Here is an 18,785-nt window from a genome sequence, read left to right on the forward strand (position 1 = left end):
GAATCAAAGTCTTTAGCCGCAGAGGATCCATTTCACTCTCAGCAGCTCCGAATTTATCTGGGCCGAGGGTGTGCTGGTTACACCCACTTCTCATGAGTCCCTAGGAGCCCCAAGTGTAAAAATCATATACCTCTGGGTTAGGAGTCTCAGAAGATGGCTCCTGCCATGTGGATGCTGCTGCCGCCGCCATTTTCCATGCAGGGAGACAGGGTGGGAGGAAAGATCCACCCCCAGGCAGCACGGAGTTGTATCCCAGTTCACGGTCCCAGTGCATTGCTATAAGAAGCTGTGCTGGATGCCCGAATGTGTTAGGTCTCTGGAATCAAAGTCTTAGGCTCAGAGGATCCCAACAAACATATATTATTAATACACATGGTGACCAAATGTAATTTTATTTATTTTCCTTAGTTGTAGGATAACTTAAACATTCGTTTGTCCTTTCTGCCTTGCTGCAGGGAGCTTAGGCTTATTGGGTTACTCGCATCACAGTGCTCCCATTCCTTTGTTTTTTGTGTTTATTTGTAACTTCTTCCTTTGTGCTCTGCTGACTTGTAAATTTTGTTTTTCTCTTCTCCTTAAGTCCTTTGCATAGTTAATTCAGAACACTGTCCTTTTTCTATGGACACAAGAAGACAGTAAATGCTATGCTTTTGTAACTTGGGAGTTAATTGACTCTCAATGATATTAACTCCTGGACATCTGTTCTCTCAACTGAAGCTTCAGTTGCCCTTACTTCCTAGCACCCCAAAAGCAGGGTTCCGATGAGGGACTGACTGGACCGACCCAGGGCCAGCGTGGTGAGCTATGTGCTACCCTGGCATAAAAATGGACCTGGCCAAAGTGCCATAATGCTTAACTATAAGTTAAGAGCATGGTCATGAACAAATTCTGTCATGATCCAAAAAATAATAGCTAGATTCAGAGCCTGCTACAGTTAGGAAAGATTAATCTGGCGTGAGCACTGTAGTCTGATTCTGTGGCAAGATGTTCTTAGGAGAGCCGCCCTACGAACATCAATATATCTCTTACTCTGTCCATACAAAAATAACTAATATCAAGTAGAATTATCATACACCATGACCAAGTGAGATTCATACTGGGAATGCAAGAATAGTTTAGCATTCGGAAATCAATCAACATAATCCATCATATCAACAAAAGTAAAGATAAAAACCATATGATCATATCAATAGATGCAGAGAAAGCATTTGACAAGATCCAACATCCGTTCATGAGGAAAACTCTCACCAAAATGGGTTTTGGAGGAACTTTCCTCAAGATAGTCAAAGCCATCTACCACAAACCCATGGCAAGCATTATCCTCAACAGGGAAAAACTAAGGGCCTTTCCTCTAAGATCAGGGACAAGACAAGGATGCCCACTCTCACCACTTCCATTCAACATAGTACTGGAAGTACTTGCAACAGCTGTTAGGCAAGAAAAAAAAATTAAGGGCATCCAGATAGGAAAGGAAGAAATCAAGCTCTCACTACTCGCAGAGGATATGATAATATATCTAGAAAAGCCTAAAACCTCTACTAAGAAACTCTTAGACATGATAGGCTTGTACAGTAAAGTTGCAGGCTATAAAATCAATACCCAAAAATCCCTGGCCTTCCTATATGCAAACAATGAAACAGAGGAAAGGGACTAAAATAAAAGCAATCCCATTCACAATTGTGCCCCAGAAAATCAAGTACTTTGGAATCAACTTAACTAAGGAAGTAAAGGATCTCTACAAAAAACCTACAAAATGCTACTCCATGAAATAAAAGAGGACATGAGGAAATGGAAACATATCCCCTGCTTATGGATAGGGAGAATCAACATTGTCAAAATGGCAATACTCCCCAAAGCATTATACAGATTCAGTGCGATCCCTTTAAAGATACCCATGGACTTCTTCAAAGAAATGGATCAAGCTATCCTGAAATTCATATGGAATAACAAGCGCCTGCGGATAGCTAAAACAATTCTCGGGAAAAAGATGATAGGAGGCATCATCCTCCCCAACCTTAAACTTTACCACAAAGCAATAACAATTAAAACAGCATGGTACTGGAACAAAGGCAGAGCTGCAGACCAATGGAACAGGGTGGAATATCCCCACACACAACCCCAAATGTATGATCATCTAATCTTTGATAAGGGAGCAAGAAATGTGAAGTGGAGCAAGGAAAGCCTCTTTAACAAATGGTGCTGGCATAACTGGACAACCATATGCAAAACAATGGGCTTAGACCTAGACCTGACACCTTGCACAAAAGTCAGATCAAAATTGTTTAAAGACCTCAACATCAGACCACAATCCATAAGGTACATTGAAGACAAAGTAGGCAAAACCCTCCACGATATTGAAGATAAAGGTATCTTCAAAGATGACATGCAACTGATCAACCAAATGGAAACAGAGATAAACAAATGGGACTATATTAAACTAGGATGTTGATTAATATGTAAATTAAGTTATTGGACTGAGGAAAGGAGAAAAACACCTTAAGTGGTATTTTGCCCATGAGTAAGGAAGGGCTTTCTTATGCTGATTTTGCTGCTGGGCTGGGTGTAGTGTCTACCCCCAGTGCTGGGTAGTTGGAAAGAGGACAGAGAGTTTGAGGAGAGGAGAGAAAGAGCAGGACAGCAAGATGGAATGCAGAGAGATGAGCAGGAGAAACAGGAGGAGACAGGAATGAGGGGCAGAGTGAGACTAGAATGGGGGGCTCAGAGAGATTGGAACAGGCGTGTGTGGGGAGAATGGAATAAGTGGCAACTGATCAACCAACCGGTTTGGCCCTCATTTCCTCCTCTGGCTGCCCTGACTGGGAGAGCAGCCCAAGACCACGAGGGGTAGAGCCGCAGGGACTCCCCTAGCTGCCAGGAGATTATATATTTAGTATAATAGTCTTTTGAATCACAGAAGTTCTCAGTTTTCAAGCAGTTTGGTTAACCAAGTTTTTTTTGGGGGGGGTATTTTTTGCTTTTTTTTTTTTTTTTTTGCTTTTTGGGTCACACCCGAAGATGCACAGGGGTTACACTCATGGCTGTACATTCAGGAATTACTCCTGGCGGTGCTCAGGGGACCATATGAGATGCTGGGATTCAAACCTGAGTTGGCCGAATGCAAGGCAAACACCCTACCCACTGTTCTATCACTCCAGCCCCTTAGCCAAGTTTTTTAACTGAATTTCACTAGTTTGTGTCTAAAACCTCCTTGCTTAATCCAGATCACAAAAATTTTGTCCTGTTTTAAAAATAAGTTTTACGGTGTTGGATTCTACTTATAGAGGTAAGATTCACCTTTGACTGATTTTTATATTTGCTGTGAGATTTAGACTAGAGTTACATTATCATTTCTGAGAAGAAAATATTGTTTCTGAGAAGAAAGATTCTATGTCAACGATTCAACTGCATCATTGTTAATCTTCCTCTTTTTATTTTATTTTTATCGGTTTTGTTTTTATTTGTGAGGTCATGTCCAGTGATGCTCAGGGTTACTTCTGGCTCTGTGGTCAGGAATTACTCCTGGGTGGTGTTTGGAGGACCATATGGGATGCCGGGGATTGAACCTGGGTCAGTCACGTGCAAGGCAAATGTCCTACCCACTGTACTATCGCTCCAGCCCCTATTTTCTTTTTTAAAAATATCCTTAGCTTTATAGGTTCCTGGAATCTTCACACAAATTTTTAAATGAAGACATCAATTAGTACAAATACTTTGGTAAAAGTTTGCTATTTTACTGAATCTATAGATCATCTTGGGAAAAATTGACATTTTAACATTGCCACAAATATGCTTTATTTAAGCACATGTATATATAATTTCGACAGTGCTTTCTAGCTTGTGGTAACTATTTTGTCCAACTTTTGATGATTTAATTCTAATTATTCCATGTATTTTATTCTATTGTAAACATGTTTTAATTTCAAGGTAAAAATCTATAACTGACATTGGGATTAAATTAATCAGCACCCAACATCAAAAAAATTAATTAGTTGTAATGAAAAATGGTGTTAGGATTAAAATTAAAAATAAATGACCACCTTTAGCATAAAAATAATCTAATGACTGGCTAGGATAAATATGAGAAAAGAAGGATAAGTTAAAATTGAATTGAAGTAAAATTGAAACTAAAAGGCATTGATGAGAAAAAAAAGAAATTCATATTAAATTGAGAGGCACCACATAATTATAAATTAAGAAGTTTCTAAACTTATATTAAATGGAAGAAATATGAATTTCTATCAAAATTAATCTATATTCAATGCTACCCGATTCAAAAGCTAGCAATATTTTTGATGGTCATTGATTCTCATTTTGTAATTTAAATGCAGCTGACAAGATTCCTAAGATAGACAAATAATCTCAAAAGAAAGTCAAATTACATTGTATAACTGAGACTTAAACCTGAAAGCTTTGTAACTTTCCACATGGTGAATTAATAAAGAAATTTAAAAAACAAAGAAAAAAAAAGTCAAATTAGAGGACTTCTAGCAACATGGAGTTTTTCTTTAAGGTTTTCTTAAAATATTTTTTAATAAAAAATTGATTTAATACAAAAATAGACAGACCGCTTAAATATTATAAGGAACCCAGATAGAGATCAACATATAAATGATTATCCAAAATATACTTAGTCACTACAAGAGTCCATGAAAGCAAAAAAGAGACTTGTCAATAAATTTTTTAATCAGAATTCTAGTGAGGAAAAAGAGAAAATTTTTGTGCCATGACGTGGCAAATATTTCTAATCCACAGAGCACTAGCCATAAAATGTTATAATTTTAGCCTTATTAGAAATAACTAATGGTATCGGCAGGATCGGCAACTACACCACCTCCGTTTTGCTGATGACATTGTTCTCATAATGCCAAACATTAGCCAAGCTGCACAAATGCTGGCCGACTTTGACCTCGAGTGTGGAAAGGTCAGGCTGCAGCTGAACCTCAACAAGATGATGCTCATGAAAAACGAACTAGTCCCTGAAGCTCCATTTGCTCTCAATGGAACAAACATCTCCAAATGCAGCAGCTATGTGTACCTGGGTCGAGAACTCTACATGAGGAACAACTTGGCGCCAGAACTGCGCAGGAGAAAGAGAGCAGCATGGAACGCCTTCAAGAGAGTTGAAGAAGTGGTTAAGAGGATGAAGGATCTTCTGCTCCGGGCACATCTTTTCTTTCTTTTTTTTTTTTCTTTTTGGGTCACACCTGGCAATGCACAGGGTTTACTCCTGGCTCTGCACTCAGGAATTACTCCTGGTGGTGCTCAGGGGACCAATATGGGATGCTGGGATTCGAACCTGGGTTGGCCCCGTGCAAGGCAAACGCCCTACCTGCTCTAGCCCCCGGGCACATCTTTTCGATTCCACCATTCTTCCTGCACTAACGTACACCTCAGAGACCTGGGCACTATGCAAACTGGATGAGAACACTATTCGAGTATCCCAAAGAGGAATCGAAAGAGCTATGCTAGGAGTATCACGTTTCACTCAAGTGAGAGAAGGAATCTGGAGTTCCGACCTCTGTCGACGATCAAGAATCAGGGATGCTGTCTTGTTTGCCAAAACATCAAAAATCAGATGGGCCGGTCATGTAATGTGATTCAGAGATGACTGCTGAACTAGAGCTGTTACCTAGTGGATTCCGTGGGACGTTAAAACGTCAAATGGTTGGCCGTCCACCAACGAGATGGTCAGACTTCTTCGTCAAAATCCTGAATGAACAGTTCAAGGTACTTCCTGTCCCTGGAGCGAGCAGATATCATTGGGCTACACTAGCACACAACAGGGACAAATGGACACGTTACTGGCGTCCACTTGAGCAAATCAAAGCTCAACGGGAAGACAAGTGATACAAGTGATGTAGATCAAAAAATGAATGCACCCATACAGTTCACCAAAGCACTTACCAAGAAAATCTAATTAAAAATTTAGTAAAATTTCAAAATAGGCAATTCACAAAAAAGAATACCTGCATGGACATTGAGGATTTGAAATGTTTTTTGACACCATTAACCATGCAAATATAATCTTGATTGTTATGACTCTACCAGAATGAATAAAATTTAGGAACTGAACATACTAAATGTTGGCAATAATGTGAAATAACTGGAAGTTTCTTACATAATTCATGAATGTGAAAGTTGGTACAACAATCATTTTCACATTTAGATTGGAATTTAAAGTTTTGGGCTGTTCCTGACACAACACTATTCTTGTAAATACATAGGCATTTTCATAAATAATGACTATTTGTGATAATTCTTATGAATTATCAAACTTCATAATTCTTACAAAGAATGAAGGAACTATTAATCATTAAGAAAGGAAGAGTGAATATGTGATGCAAGGGATCCAACCAGGGTCTGCTGCATGCAACGCAAGTGCTTTAACCCCTGTACTATCTCTCCAGCCCCAAATTCTTGCTTTTAACAATGATACCGCCCAATCCCTACCCCCATCTCCCAGCCCACCCACATAAAAGCAAAATAAACCACATCCACTCCATGAGCTCCCCCTTCAAAAAAAAAGAAAGGAAGAGTGAAAGAAAGAGGATAGTTGTAACTGTGATGTTGGACATGTAAAATAAGAAAAGTTCTTAAAGGCTCAGTGTTTAAAGCTATCGTTTATGTCCAAGTCTTTGAATTTTATCCCTAGCTCTGCCCTCACATCAAGTATGACTTCCCCCAATCCCCAATGAGATTTATGTCATGTCATAAAGAATCCAGTCCTTACTTGGAAATCACAATATCAGCAGAAAGAAAAAGAAGAAAAGAAAAAGGAAAGTTATTAGGTTTTCTAACTTAATGCCACAAAAAATACTGTCTCACTCTAAAGTACAAAGTACAAAATGACATAGGTGAGTAGAAGACTCATCTTAGTGTTATTTACAGTTTTATTATTGTGATCATGTATAATTCAATTTATCTTATATTCTTACAGTGGGTAGGGTGTTTGCTTTGCACATAGCCAACCCACATTTGATTCCTCCATTCCACTCGGAGAGCCCGGCAAGCTACCGAGAGTATTGCGCCCGCACAGCAGAGCCTGGCAAGCTACCTGTGGTGTATTCAATATGCCAAAAGCAGTAACAACAAGTCTCACAATGGAGATGTTACTGGTGCCCACTCAAGCAAACCGATGAACAACGGGACGATAGCGAGACAGTACTATTCTTACCAAAGATCTATAAATGTGTAAACAGATGAATTTTCCTGATGAGCTTCTAAATTAGACTTTTTAACACTCAATCTGACCTACTGATATTCTTACCCACCTTTTTGGAATTTCCCTTCGCTTTCATCATAAATTTTTTTCTTTTCTTTCTTTTCTTTAAGGTATAAACTTAGCTTAGCAAAAATTGGCAAGATCCAGTGAAAAGGTCCCTCATTGAGTCAAAGCTTTGCCCTCAAAGGGCTTCAGGCCGTCCCCAGATTCCATGCTTGGCAGAAGCATTGCCAGCGGAACTAAACAAATAAGAAGGTATTCAGGGAAGCTGAAATATCTTCAAAGAAGATTCAGTGGGTGATTTTTAATTTCTGCGTGGTATTAGAGAGCTTAATGCACAATATATCAAAACCTCTGAAATACAATGGTGGGGTCGTGAACTTTATAAGTCAGAATGATTCCCTTCAGAAAGAAAACAGAAGTCAAAGAGTTCTATACTTAGATATGAACTACTAAATGGAGAATACCAGCAAAATAGTAACTAGCAGGAAAAATCTTTTTCCTTCAGAGGCAGCTACTTTAAACTACCAATCTAGGCTTTGTCAAAGAATTTATCATGAAATACACTAATGAAAATGATTCAAAAGCTTTTTAAAATTTACTTTTTAAAAGTTTGTATTGTTCAGTTTTTCAAGCATTCTGGTAAGGATTAATCCTCTTGTTTAAAATTTTTCAGAGGCTAAGTAGATAATGGACCAAACATAATGACCTCTCAGTGTCTGTGTTGCAAGCCATAATGCCCAAAAGTAGAGAGAGAGTATGGGGAATATTGTCTGCCATGGAGGCAGAGGGAAGGTGGGAAAGGGAGGGTATACTGGGGATATTGGTGGTGGGTAATGTGCACTGGTGGAGGGATGGGTGTTTGATTATTGTGAGATTGTAACCCAAACATGATAGCTTGTAACTATCTCAGGATGATTCAATAAAATTTAATAAATAAATAAATAAATAAAATTTTTTCAGACTGGATAGATAGTACAGAGATTGAGGCTGGCATGAAGGCAGTGTGGATCTCCAGCTCACATGAGTTCTACCATGAGTGATTCCTGAGCACAGAACCTAGAGCACTGCCAGGGATGGCTCCAAATCCCACCCCTTTCCAAAAAATAATAAAATTGCTCAATACAGTCACATTAATTACAACATAGATCCAAGTCCTTAGAAAGACACAGGAAGTCGTTATGATTAACCTCATTTTCCAGTGTTTTTCATCAACAATTTCAACTCTACCACCTTCCTTGAGAGAATCTCTGTTGGAACTCTTCTTTTTTTTTTTTTTTATTGAATTACCATGTGGAAAATTACAATGCCTTCAAGCTTAAGTCTCAGTTATACAATGCTGAAACAACCATCCCTTCACCAGTGCACGTATTCTACCACCAAAAATAACCCAGTATACCTCCCACGCCTCCACCCACCCACCCCCACCTGTGTAACTGATAAATTTCACTTTACTTTCTCTTTACTTTGGTTACATTCAAACACAAAACTCACTATTATTATTTTTTAAAATTTTATTATATTGAATCACCGTGAGAAAAAATATACAAAGCTTTCAAGTTTAAGTCGCAGTCATACAATGATTGAACCCTCATCCCTTCACCAGTGCACATGTTCCACCACCAAGAACCCCAATATACCCCCTCCCACCCAGCCCCCACCTAAGTAGCTAATGGTCTTTATTTTATTCTCTATACTTCAAATACATTCAATATTTCAATAGAGAACTCACTACTATTATTTGGAATTTTCCCCCAACAATCAGACCTGCTGAAAAGGCATCATTTAATAATTTCTTTTCATTACTGAGAATGAAGATTCTATGAGCTGTCACAGCCACATGGTTTTGGATTTCTGATATTTTAGTTCAGTTCACAGTCTAGATGCATGTCTGTAAGAAGCCTCTCTGGGTGCCAAAATGGATTAGAAGACCTCTTGGATTATAGTCTGTACTAGCAGAGGGTCTGTTTCATGAGCAGCAGCTCCGGATCTTATCTGGGCCGAGGACGTGCTGGTACCGTCCCCATCCCACGATCGCCTATGAGCCACAACATTGCAAAGTTCCTACCTCTGGGTGGAAGTCTTAGGGGGTGGCTCTCGCCACGTGGATGCTGCTGCTGCTGCCATTTTCCGCGCAGAAAAACAGGGTGGAAAGGGAAAATCCCTCCCCGGGCGGCATATAGTCGTAGTACAGCTCACAGTCTAGAGGCATGTTTGTAAGAAGCAGCTCTGGGTGCCAAAATGGGTTAGGAGACGTCTTAGATCATAATCTGTACGTGCAGAGGGTCTGTTTCGTGAGCAGCAGCTCTGGATCTTATCTGGACCGAGGGCATGAAAAACTCACTATTATTGTTAGGAATTCCCCACTAGAGTCAGACCTGCTGTGAAGAGATATAAGGTTTTGGATTTCTTTATTTTAGCAACTAAGTCCAGGGAAATTTCTTCCAGAAATTGGACCATTGCAAACTAATACCTCTCATTTGTGATCCTCATAATATGGCAGCCGCCATGCCTTTCCCCCTCCCACCCATGGCAAGAAAAAAAGGCGAGAGAGAAAAACCTTTCCCCTCCTGGGCAGGCATGGGGCCGCGACTTAGTTCTCAGTCTGGAGACACTTCTGCAAGGAGCTGCCGGTACCAAAAGTAGTTTAGTTGGTCTCTGGAATCATGCTCGTGCAGCTACAGTGAGGCCGCACATGTGCGGCCACTGGGATCACATCTCGGAGAGCCTATGTTGCAACTCTTACTTGGAGTGTTTCGAGTTCTGCCATGCTCTTCCTGACCCAGAGTAATTACACATATTCTTCCTCTGCCTATAATGCCTTTATATCTTTATGTTCGTTTCACATGCTGATAGAGCTGCAGTGTCCCAGTTATTTTGTTGTATCTTCTTTTACAGTGACAGAAAAGTTTACTCAGGCCCTCAAGGCACCCCCTTTGTCTCTACTATAATACACATGAACATTCTAATGTGTTTGCTTCTATTTCTTTCCTCTTCCATGATTAGATAAAAAAAAAATTTTAAACTGGGAGACACACACACAAATAAAACACATGTATATGTGAAACTTGTACACATACCTTTATGGTACCATTAATCATAATATCAAAATTATTGATAATAATTTATTGATAGTGCGTCCGGCTGTCTTCACGGGGTTCCCTAAGAGTGGGTGGGTTGAGTTTCCTTCCCCACCCTGAGCAGAATCCCTGCAGCCAAAGACCTCCAGAACCCAGCCACAACCATGCTCAATGCCCCTCTCCACATGTTCGGATGAGCCTCACGCATGAAGGTACCGGCAGAGGAACCCAGGTGTGTGGGACCCGGGGCTGAGACCTTCAAGCCTGCTTGGATCGGGACTGGGTCTCTTCCGCCCAGATTTCCCATTGTCCAGTAGCTAGGCTGTCACAGCCAGTGACTGCCACCAGCGCCATGTAATCCCACCAATGGCCCACACCCAGAGACTTAAAATCAAGCTCCCAGAAGACATCTTATAGCCTAGTTCTCCCTCTGGGAGAATCTGGCTAGCTACCGAGAGTTTCGTGCCCACATGGGAGAGCCTGGCAAACTCCCTATGGTGTATTCATATGCCAAAACCAGTAACAACGTGGGTCTCATTCCCCTGATCCTGAAAGAGCCTCCAATGTGGCATTGTTGGAAAAAATTAGTAAAGAGTGGCTTCTAAAATCTCAGGGCTAGGACAAATAGAGACGTTACTGAGACCGCTCGAGAAGTTTGACAATCAACGGGATGCTGCTGCTGCTGATGATGATGATCAAAATAAGAAATGTATGATTTCAATTACCTAATGAATGGATTAAAGTGTCATTTATCCCTAAAACAGACTATCATTAATAATATAATGAAGTAAATTATCGATTATATGCTAGACCATTGATTGACTTTGAAAATCTTATGCTAAGTCAAAGAAGTCAATCACAAAAATGCCCTGTGTAATACACTTCATATGAAATGTCAAACATAGACAAATCTATTTGGACAGAAATATTAGTGGTTCTACTGTGTTTGAGAAGTCTGGGGGTAAATGGGAAGTCACTGCAAATGGACAAGAGATTTTTCAGGATATGATGAAAATTATTTAAAATCTTCATGATGTTAGCACAATGGTAAGTATACAAAAATGTATTTTAACTTATATACTTATAATAGATGAAACTTATTTTTTGTTATCATATCAGTAATTTATCTCTCCCCCTACCACCACAACCTGCCACAGCAAAACCCAGCAGCACCCCTGTGCACACCCTACGTCTCCCAACATAGAAAAGGCCCAGCTTCACAACTAATCTCCAAATAACATGATGCTGCAGAATCTTCCCAGTAGACTGGTCATCAATAAAAACTCCTGGGCTTTCTTAGAATGGGAGTGAGAAGAATCCCCTTTCTTCTTGAAGATACAGCAACCGACAGCCACACCCAACACCCTCCTTGTTTTATCTGGGGTGGGAATATATCCATAAGTTTTTTGTGTTCACTTTTAACTGTGCTTGGGCAAATCATGTATAGTTCTGGGGATTAAAGTTGGGTCAGCAGTATGCAAGGCAAACACTTTAATCCCTATACTTTCTCTCTGACTCTGAGTAAGTTTTCTACAATTTCAAAATTACAGTAGTTTTAATGTCAAAGACATCTTATAGCCTAGTTCTCCCTCTTGGAGAACCTGGCAAGCTACCAAGAGTTTTCTGCCCACATGGGAGAGCCTGGCAAACTCCCCGTGGTGTATTCGTATGCCAAAATCAGTAACAGTGATGGGTCTCATTCCCCTAAAGAGCCTCCAGTGTGGCACTGGTGGGAAGGACAAGTAACGATAGGCTTCTAAAATCTCAGGGCTAGGATGATTAGAGACGTTACTGAGACCGCTCAAGAAATTCAATGATCAACGTGATGATGATGATGATGATGATGATGATGATGATGATGATGATGATGATGATGATGAAAGTAGTTTATCTACATTACTCACATTGTTTCACTTCAGCTTGTCATTCCTTTAACAAAATTCTCCATATGGTAGTTATTTAAATAGAGTGACCATAGGCATTTTTAAATTCTAGTTAAGAAAAATTTGAAATAGGGGATAGCCTTGCTTGAGTTTAGTGGGTTGCAGTTAAATTATTCACATGAACTACTGAATATGAATCCAAAAAATTGCTAAAATCTTTTGACTAATAAGTGGGAAAAAACTTAAGCTCATTTATCCCAAACTTCACTCACTGTATTCTAAATTTTATGTGGCAATATTAGCATCACATGATGTACTATTATATTACAAGTGTGAGTTGTGGAGCTGGAAGAAACTTTCTAAACCTTTAATAATGTAAAAGAAACAAGAGAATTTTTTTTTGCCTGAATCACTGTGAGGTACAGTTACAGACTTACAAACTTTCATGCTGATGTTTCAGTCATACAATTATCAAGTACCCATCTCCCCACCAGTGCCCATTCTCCAACACCAATGATCCCAGTATCCCTCCCAACACCCCCAACTTTTCCCCCCACCCCACCCCAACTCTATGGCAGGGCATTCCCTTTTGCTCTCTCTCTCTCTCCTTTGGGGTGTTGTGGTTCGCAGTGGAGATATTAAGTGGCCATCATGTTTGATCTATAGTTCTACTTTCTGCCTGCCTCTTCCGAGCGGACCCTCTTAGCACCCTTTACTTGGTAGTCCCTTCTCTATCTGCACTGCCTTTTCCCCCAGCATATGAGGTTGGCTTCCAAGCCGTGGAGCAATCCTCCTGGTACACATCTCTACTATTCTTGGGTGTAAGTCGCACTCTGTTACTTTATATTCCACAAATGAGTGCAATATTTCTATGTCTGTCCCTCTCTTTCTGACTCATTTCACTTAACATGATACTATCCATTTTGATCCACTTATATGCAAATTTCATGACTTTATCCTTTCTAATAGCTGCATAGTATTCCATTGTGTAGATGTACCAAAGTTTCTTTAACCAGTCATCTGTTCTTGGGCACTTGGGTCTTCTCCAGATTCTGGCTATTGTAAACATTGCTGCAATGAACATACAAGTGCAGATGTCATTTCTACTATGCATCTCCAGGTTTTATTCCCAGAATTGGTATTGCTGTGTCAAATGAGAGCTAAATTTCTAATTTTTTGCAAAGCGTCCATACGGTTTTCCAAAAGGGTTGAACCAGTTGGCATTCCCACCAGCAGCGAAGGAGGGTTCCTTCCTCCCCACATCTGTGCCAACACTGGTTGCTTTTGCTCTTTTGGATGTGGGTCAGTCTCTGTGATGTAAGATGATATCTTATTATTGTTTTGATCTGCATCTCCCCGATGATGTGTGATGAAGAGCATTTTTTCATGTGTCGTTTGGCCACTCTGATTTCTTCTTTGAGAAAGTTTCTGTTCATTTCATAGTCCTGTTTTCTGATGGGGTTGGATGTTTTCTTCTTGTAGAGTTCAACCAGTGCCTTGTATATCCTAGATATCAGCCTCTTATCAGATGGGTATTGGGTGAATATTCCTTCCCATTCTGTAGATTGTTTTTGTATTCTGGTGACGGTATCTTTTGAGGTGCAGAAGCTTCGTAGTTTAAGATAGTCCCATTTGTTTATCTCCGTTCCCACTTGTTTGGTCAGTGGTGTGTCATCTTTGAAGATACCATTAGCTTCAATGTCATGGAGGGTTTTGCTGACCTTATCTTCAATGTACCTTATGGATTTTGGCCTGATGTTGAAGTCTTTAATCCATTTAATCTGAGTTTTGTGTATCATGTTAGGTAGAAATCTGAGCCCATTTTTTGCATGTAGCTGTCCAGTTTTGCCAGCACCATTTGTTAAAAAGGCTTTCCTTCCTCCACTTCACATTTCTTGCTCCCTTATCAAAGATTAGATAATCGTACTTTTTTTTCCAGATTTTTGGGTCACACCCGGCAATGCACGGGGTTACTCCTGGCTCTGCACTCAGGAATTACCCCTGGTGGTGCTCAGGGGACCATATGGGATGCTGAGAATTGAACCCAGGTTGGTCGAGTGCAAGGCAAACGCCCTAAATGCTGTGCTATCACTCCAGCCCCAGATGATCAGACATTTGAGGGTGTGTGTAAGGATATTCTACCCACTTCCATTCTACCCTCTTCCATTTGTTTCAGTACCATGCTGTTTTAATTATTACTACTTTGTAGTAGAGTTTGAGGTTGGGGAAGGTGATGCCTCCCATCTTCTTTTTCCCAAGAATTGCTTTAGCTATTCGTGGGGGTTTGTTGTTCCATATGAATTTCAGGAGTGTTTGAAGAATACCATTGATATCCTTATAGGGATCGCTTTGAATCTGTATAATGTTTTGGGGAGTATTGCCATTTTTACAATATTAGTTTTCCTAATCCATGAGCAGGGGATATCTTTCCATTTCCTCATGTCCTCTTTTATTTCGTGAAGTAGCGTTTCATAATTTTCTTAGTACAGGTCCTTTAGCTACTTAGTTAAGCTGATTCTGAGGTACTTAATTTCCTGAGGCATGATTGTGAATTGGATTGATTTTTTTCATGTCGCTTTCCTCTCTTTCATTATTTGCATATAGGAAAGCCATTGACTTTCGGTTATTGATCTTATAGTCTGCGACTTTACTATACAAGTCTATATTTTCTAGGAGTTTCTTGGTAGAAGCTTTAGGGGTCTCTGAATATAGTATCATATCATCTGCGAATAGTGAGAGCTTGATTTCTTACTTTCCTATCTGGATACCCTTAATATCATTTTCTTGCCTAACCATTATTGCAAGTACTTCCAGTACTATATTGAACAGAAGTGGTGATAGTGGGCATCCTTGTTTTGTCCCTGATCTTAGAGGGAAGGCTCTTAGTTTTTCCCCATTGAGGATAATGCCTGTCATAGGCTTGTGGTAGATGGCTTTGACTATATTGAGGAAAGTTTCTTCGAAACCCATTTTGGTGAGAGTTTTCATCATACATGGGTGCTGGATCTTGTCAAATGCTTTCTCTACATCTAAGTGATATGATCATATAGTTTTTATCTTTTCTTTTGTTGATATGATGGATTATGTTGATTGATTTCTGAATATTAAACCATCCTTTCATCCCCTGGATAAATCACATTGTCATGGTGTAAGATCTTTTTGATGAGTTGTTGGATTCTATTTGCTAATATTTTGTTGAGAATCTTCGCATCCATGTTCATCAGGGATATTGGCCTGTAGTTTTCTTTTTTAGTGGTGTCTTTGATTTTGTATTAGGGAGCTATGTGCCTCATAGAAACTGTTTGGGAGAATTTCTTTTTCTTCAATTTCCTGGTAAAGCTTGAGAAGAACTGGCAATAGGTCCTCTTTAAATCTTTGGAAGAATTTGCTAGTGAATCCATCTGGACTTGGGCTTTTGTATTTGTATTTTGATTTCAGTTTCAATTTCCTTGATAGTAATAGGTCTATTTAGGTATTCCAAATCTTTGGTTCAGTCTTGAGAGAGTATAGGAATCCAGGAATTTATCCATTTCTTCTAGATTCTGTTGTTTTGTGGCATACAGAATTTCAAAGTAGTCTCTGATGATGTTTTGTATTTCTTTTAGTTTTTTTTAGATTGGAACTTTATTTTTTAAAATTTATTCTTTTATTGAATCACCATTGGGAAAGTTACAAAGCTTTCAGGTTTAAGTCTCAGTTATACAATGCTCGAACACCCATCCCTTCACCAGTGCACATATTCCACCGATGTTTTGTATTTCTTTGCTTTCTGTTGTGATATTCCCCTTTTCATTTCTGATTCGGTTTATTAGGGTTCTCGCTCTCTCTTTCATTGTGAGTCTTGCTAGTGGTTTATCGATCTTGTTTATTTTCTCAAAGAACTTGCTCTTGGTTTTATTGATCTTTCGGATTGTTTTTTGGGTTTCCATGTCATTAGTTTCTGCTCTAAGTTTTGTTACTTCTTTCCTTCTGCCTGATTTGGGGTTCTTTTGTTAGTCCTTTTCTAAGATTTGAAGCCGTGAAGTCAAGTTATTTATGTGGGTCCTTTTTTCCTTCCTGAGAAACACTTGCAGCGCTATAAATTTTCCCCTTAATACGGCTTTAACTGTGTTCCCTAAGTTATGGTAACTTGTGTCTTCATTGTCATTTGTTTCCAGATGTCTTTTGATCTCTTTTTTTATTTTCTTCCTGACCCACTCATTGTTCAATGTTGAGTTGTTTAATTTCCAGGTGTTTGATTTGGTTCTCCACATCTTTCTGTGATGAACTTCTCTCTTCAGTGCATCGTGGTCTGAAAAGATAGTTGATACAATTTCTATCTTCCTGATTCTATTGAGTGTGATTCAGCATGTGATCTATTTTGGAGAATGATCCGTGTGCACTGGAAAAAAAGATGCATTCTTTCATTTGGGGATGTAAAGCCCTGTATAGATCTATTAGCCCTCTCTTTTTTGTTTCTTCCTTCAAAGACAGTGTTTCCTTGTTGAGTTTTACTCTTGTTGATCTATCTAGAGGTGATAAGGCGGTGTTGAAGTTTCCAACTACTATTGTGTTGCTAGTAATGTCCTTCTTAAAATCTGTTAGCAGCTGTTTTAAGTATATAGCTGGTCCCTCATTAGATGCATATATGTTTAGGAATGTGATTTCTTCCTGCTGTACATATCCTTTGATTAATAAAAAATGGCTGTTGCTGTCCCTAACAAGAGAATTTTAATGAATTTATTCTAAAAGAAATATTGTATTGCCTTTCTATTCTCTTTATATAAAATACAAAATCTTTGTCATGTAAAGCAATCACATAAATTATAAGAATAAATTATAAACGTTTAAGGGCCAGGAAATAGCACAGGGTCCTCTGCAAAGCATGTATCTCAGAGCCCTGTTCAATTTATGGCCTCCTGAACATGTCCGGGTATGTTTATTCCTAACCCCACACATACTCCCCCAAGTAAATAAAAGATTCAAATGGAAATATTTTGGTGATAAGATAGAAAACATTTTATTTTACCCTGATTTATGTCCGGATCTGCTGGGTGTCCATAGTAGTTTACTCAAATAACTTCCACTAAATAAACTTACTGTCAATTTCTGTGTATCATCTTGAATGCTGCCTGTATATGTTTAACTAAGAAACACATACAGTTCTTAAGTCATGGGAAATAAGGTATCTGCTCTACAAAATGCTCCAAGGCACCAACGGAATATTAATAACAAATCAAAGGGCAAAACATTTTGAAAGCACAAGAAATTGAGAGCAAAGAAAGTCTTCAAATCAAATTTCAAGGAAAAGAAGGCATAAACATAAAAGGTAGGGTTTGGGCAGGTAAAATAGTCTATCATTAGAAGTCACTTAGAACAACAAACTGAGGAATTTCCCTTCTTTACCTGGTTACGCTCTGTTTTCTTTGAAAAGGTGGAACATAGGGTATAGTGTCAATATGCTGTTTAGCAACCTTAATCCGTAAAAACTGAGAAGATAATGCAAGTCATTTGATATCATTATCATAAAATTTCTTCAAAAGTGTTCTTAATCTGGAAAACAGAAACAACAAGATGACAAGCATTTCCTCTCTTCTCTTTTGAATAATTAATGAAATGGAGGTGTGAAGTTATTGGTTCTATTGGAACACTGGGCCAGATCAGTGGGGACACTCATACCTGCTAGTAATTGTGGGGGGGAAAAGACATTGTGAAAAATATCACGTGACATTGGTGATTTTTTTTTTTGTAATTTTATCAAGGGTCAGTTAGAAAATCTTAATGACTCCTAGTTTTTACTACTCCCAAGTGAGAGTTCTATATAATTAGCTATTTTCTTCTTATCTCCTGACTTGTGATACTCAGGGATGATATAAGTATGCAGGTATCACTTTTGACTTTGACTTAACTTAAAATCATATTGATATAACTGGAAAGTTCTAAAGCCATATTCAGATTTAAATAACAAAGACAAATAGTTTATTCATGTTGAAACATCAGAAATCTTAATGATTCCCATCACTGTTGTGATAAATTATCTTGTCCTCAGGTATTTACACCAGTAAATACCTAAAATACCTAACTTTTACCTAACATAATTTTCTTACTATGTGGTGCTGGCTCTCACCCATTGCAAAATGGGGGTTCTTTATTTTCACTCTTAAAACTTAGTGAAACTATGACTGCACTGGAAGAACATTATGCATTTCATAGATATGGCTTAAAGTGTGATGCTGAGGCCAGAGGAATAGTGTGATGGCCTATGGCATCTGTATTGCAAGGGTACGATTAGGGGTTCAATTCTCCATTACCTTACATTTATTAAGCATAATTCTGATAGCTCTGCCAGAGACCCCAGCACTGTAAGACATTTCTGACAATATTGCAGCCAAACCCTAAAAGAAAGAGAATGACTTTTCAGAAAGTGTCTGCTAGTCATATAATATAAATTACTCCTGCCAGGAGTGACCCAGGAGCACAAAATCAGGAGTATGTTCTAAGCACAGATGAGTATGTCTCCAGAACAAATAACAGTGTATTTGCATGCTGACATTATGAATGCTGACATCCATGCATCGGAAACTTTACAAACATCCATTTTGATATCTATATTGATAATTA

At 38.9% G+C, this 18,785-nt stretch overlaps 1 pseudogene; it reads right to left on the reverse strand.

The window, feature by feature from the left end:
- Nucleotides 1–7,381: 7,381 nt before the first annotated feature.
- Nucleotides 7,382–18,785, reverse strand: part of LOC129404375 (histone H3.1-like) — a 30,120-nt pseudogene continuing 18,716 nt past the window's right edge.

The sequence above is a fragment of the Sorex araneus genome, chromosome 4 (assembly GCF_027595985.1).
Source record: "Sorex araneus isolate mSorAra2 chromosome 4, mSorAra2.pri, whole genome shotgun sequence".
Classification (NCBI taxonomy): Eukaryota; Metazoa; Chordata; class Mammalia; order Eulipotyphla; family Soricidae; genus Sorex; species Sorex araneus.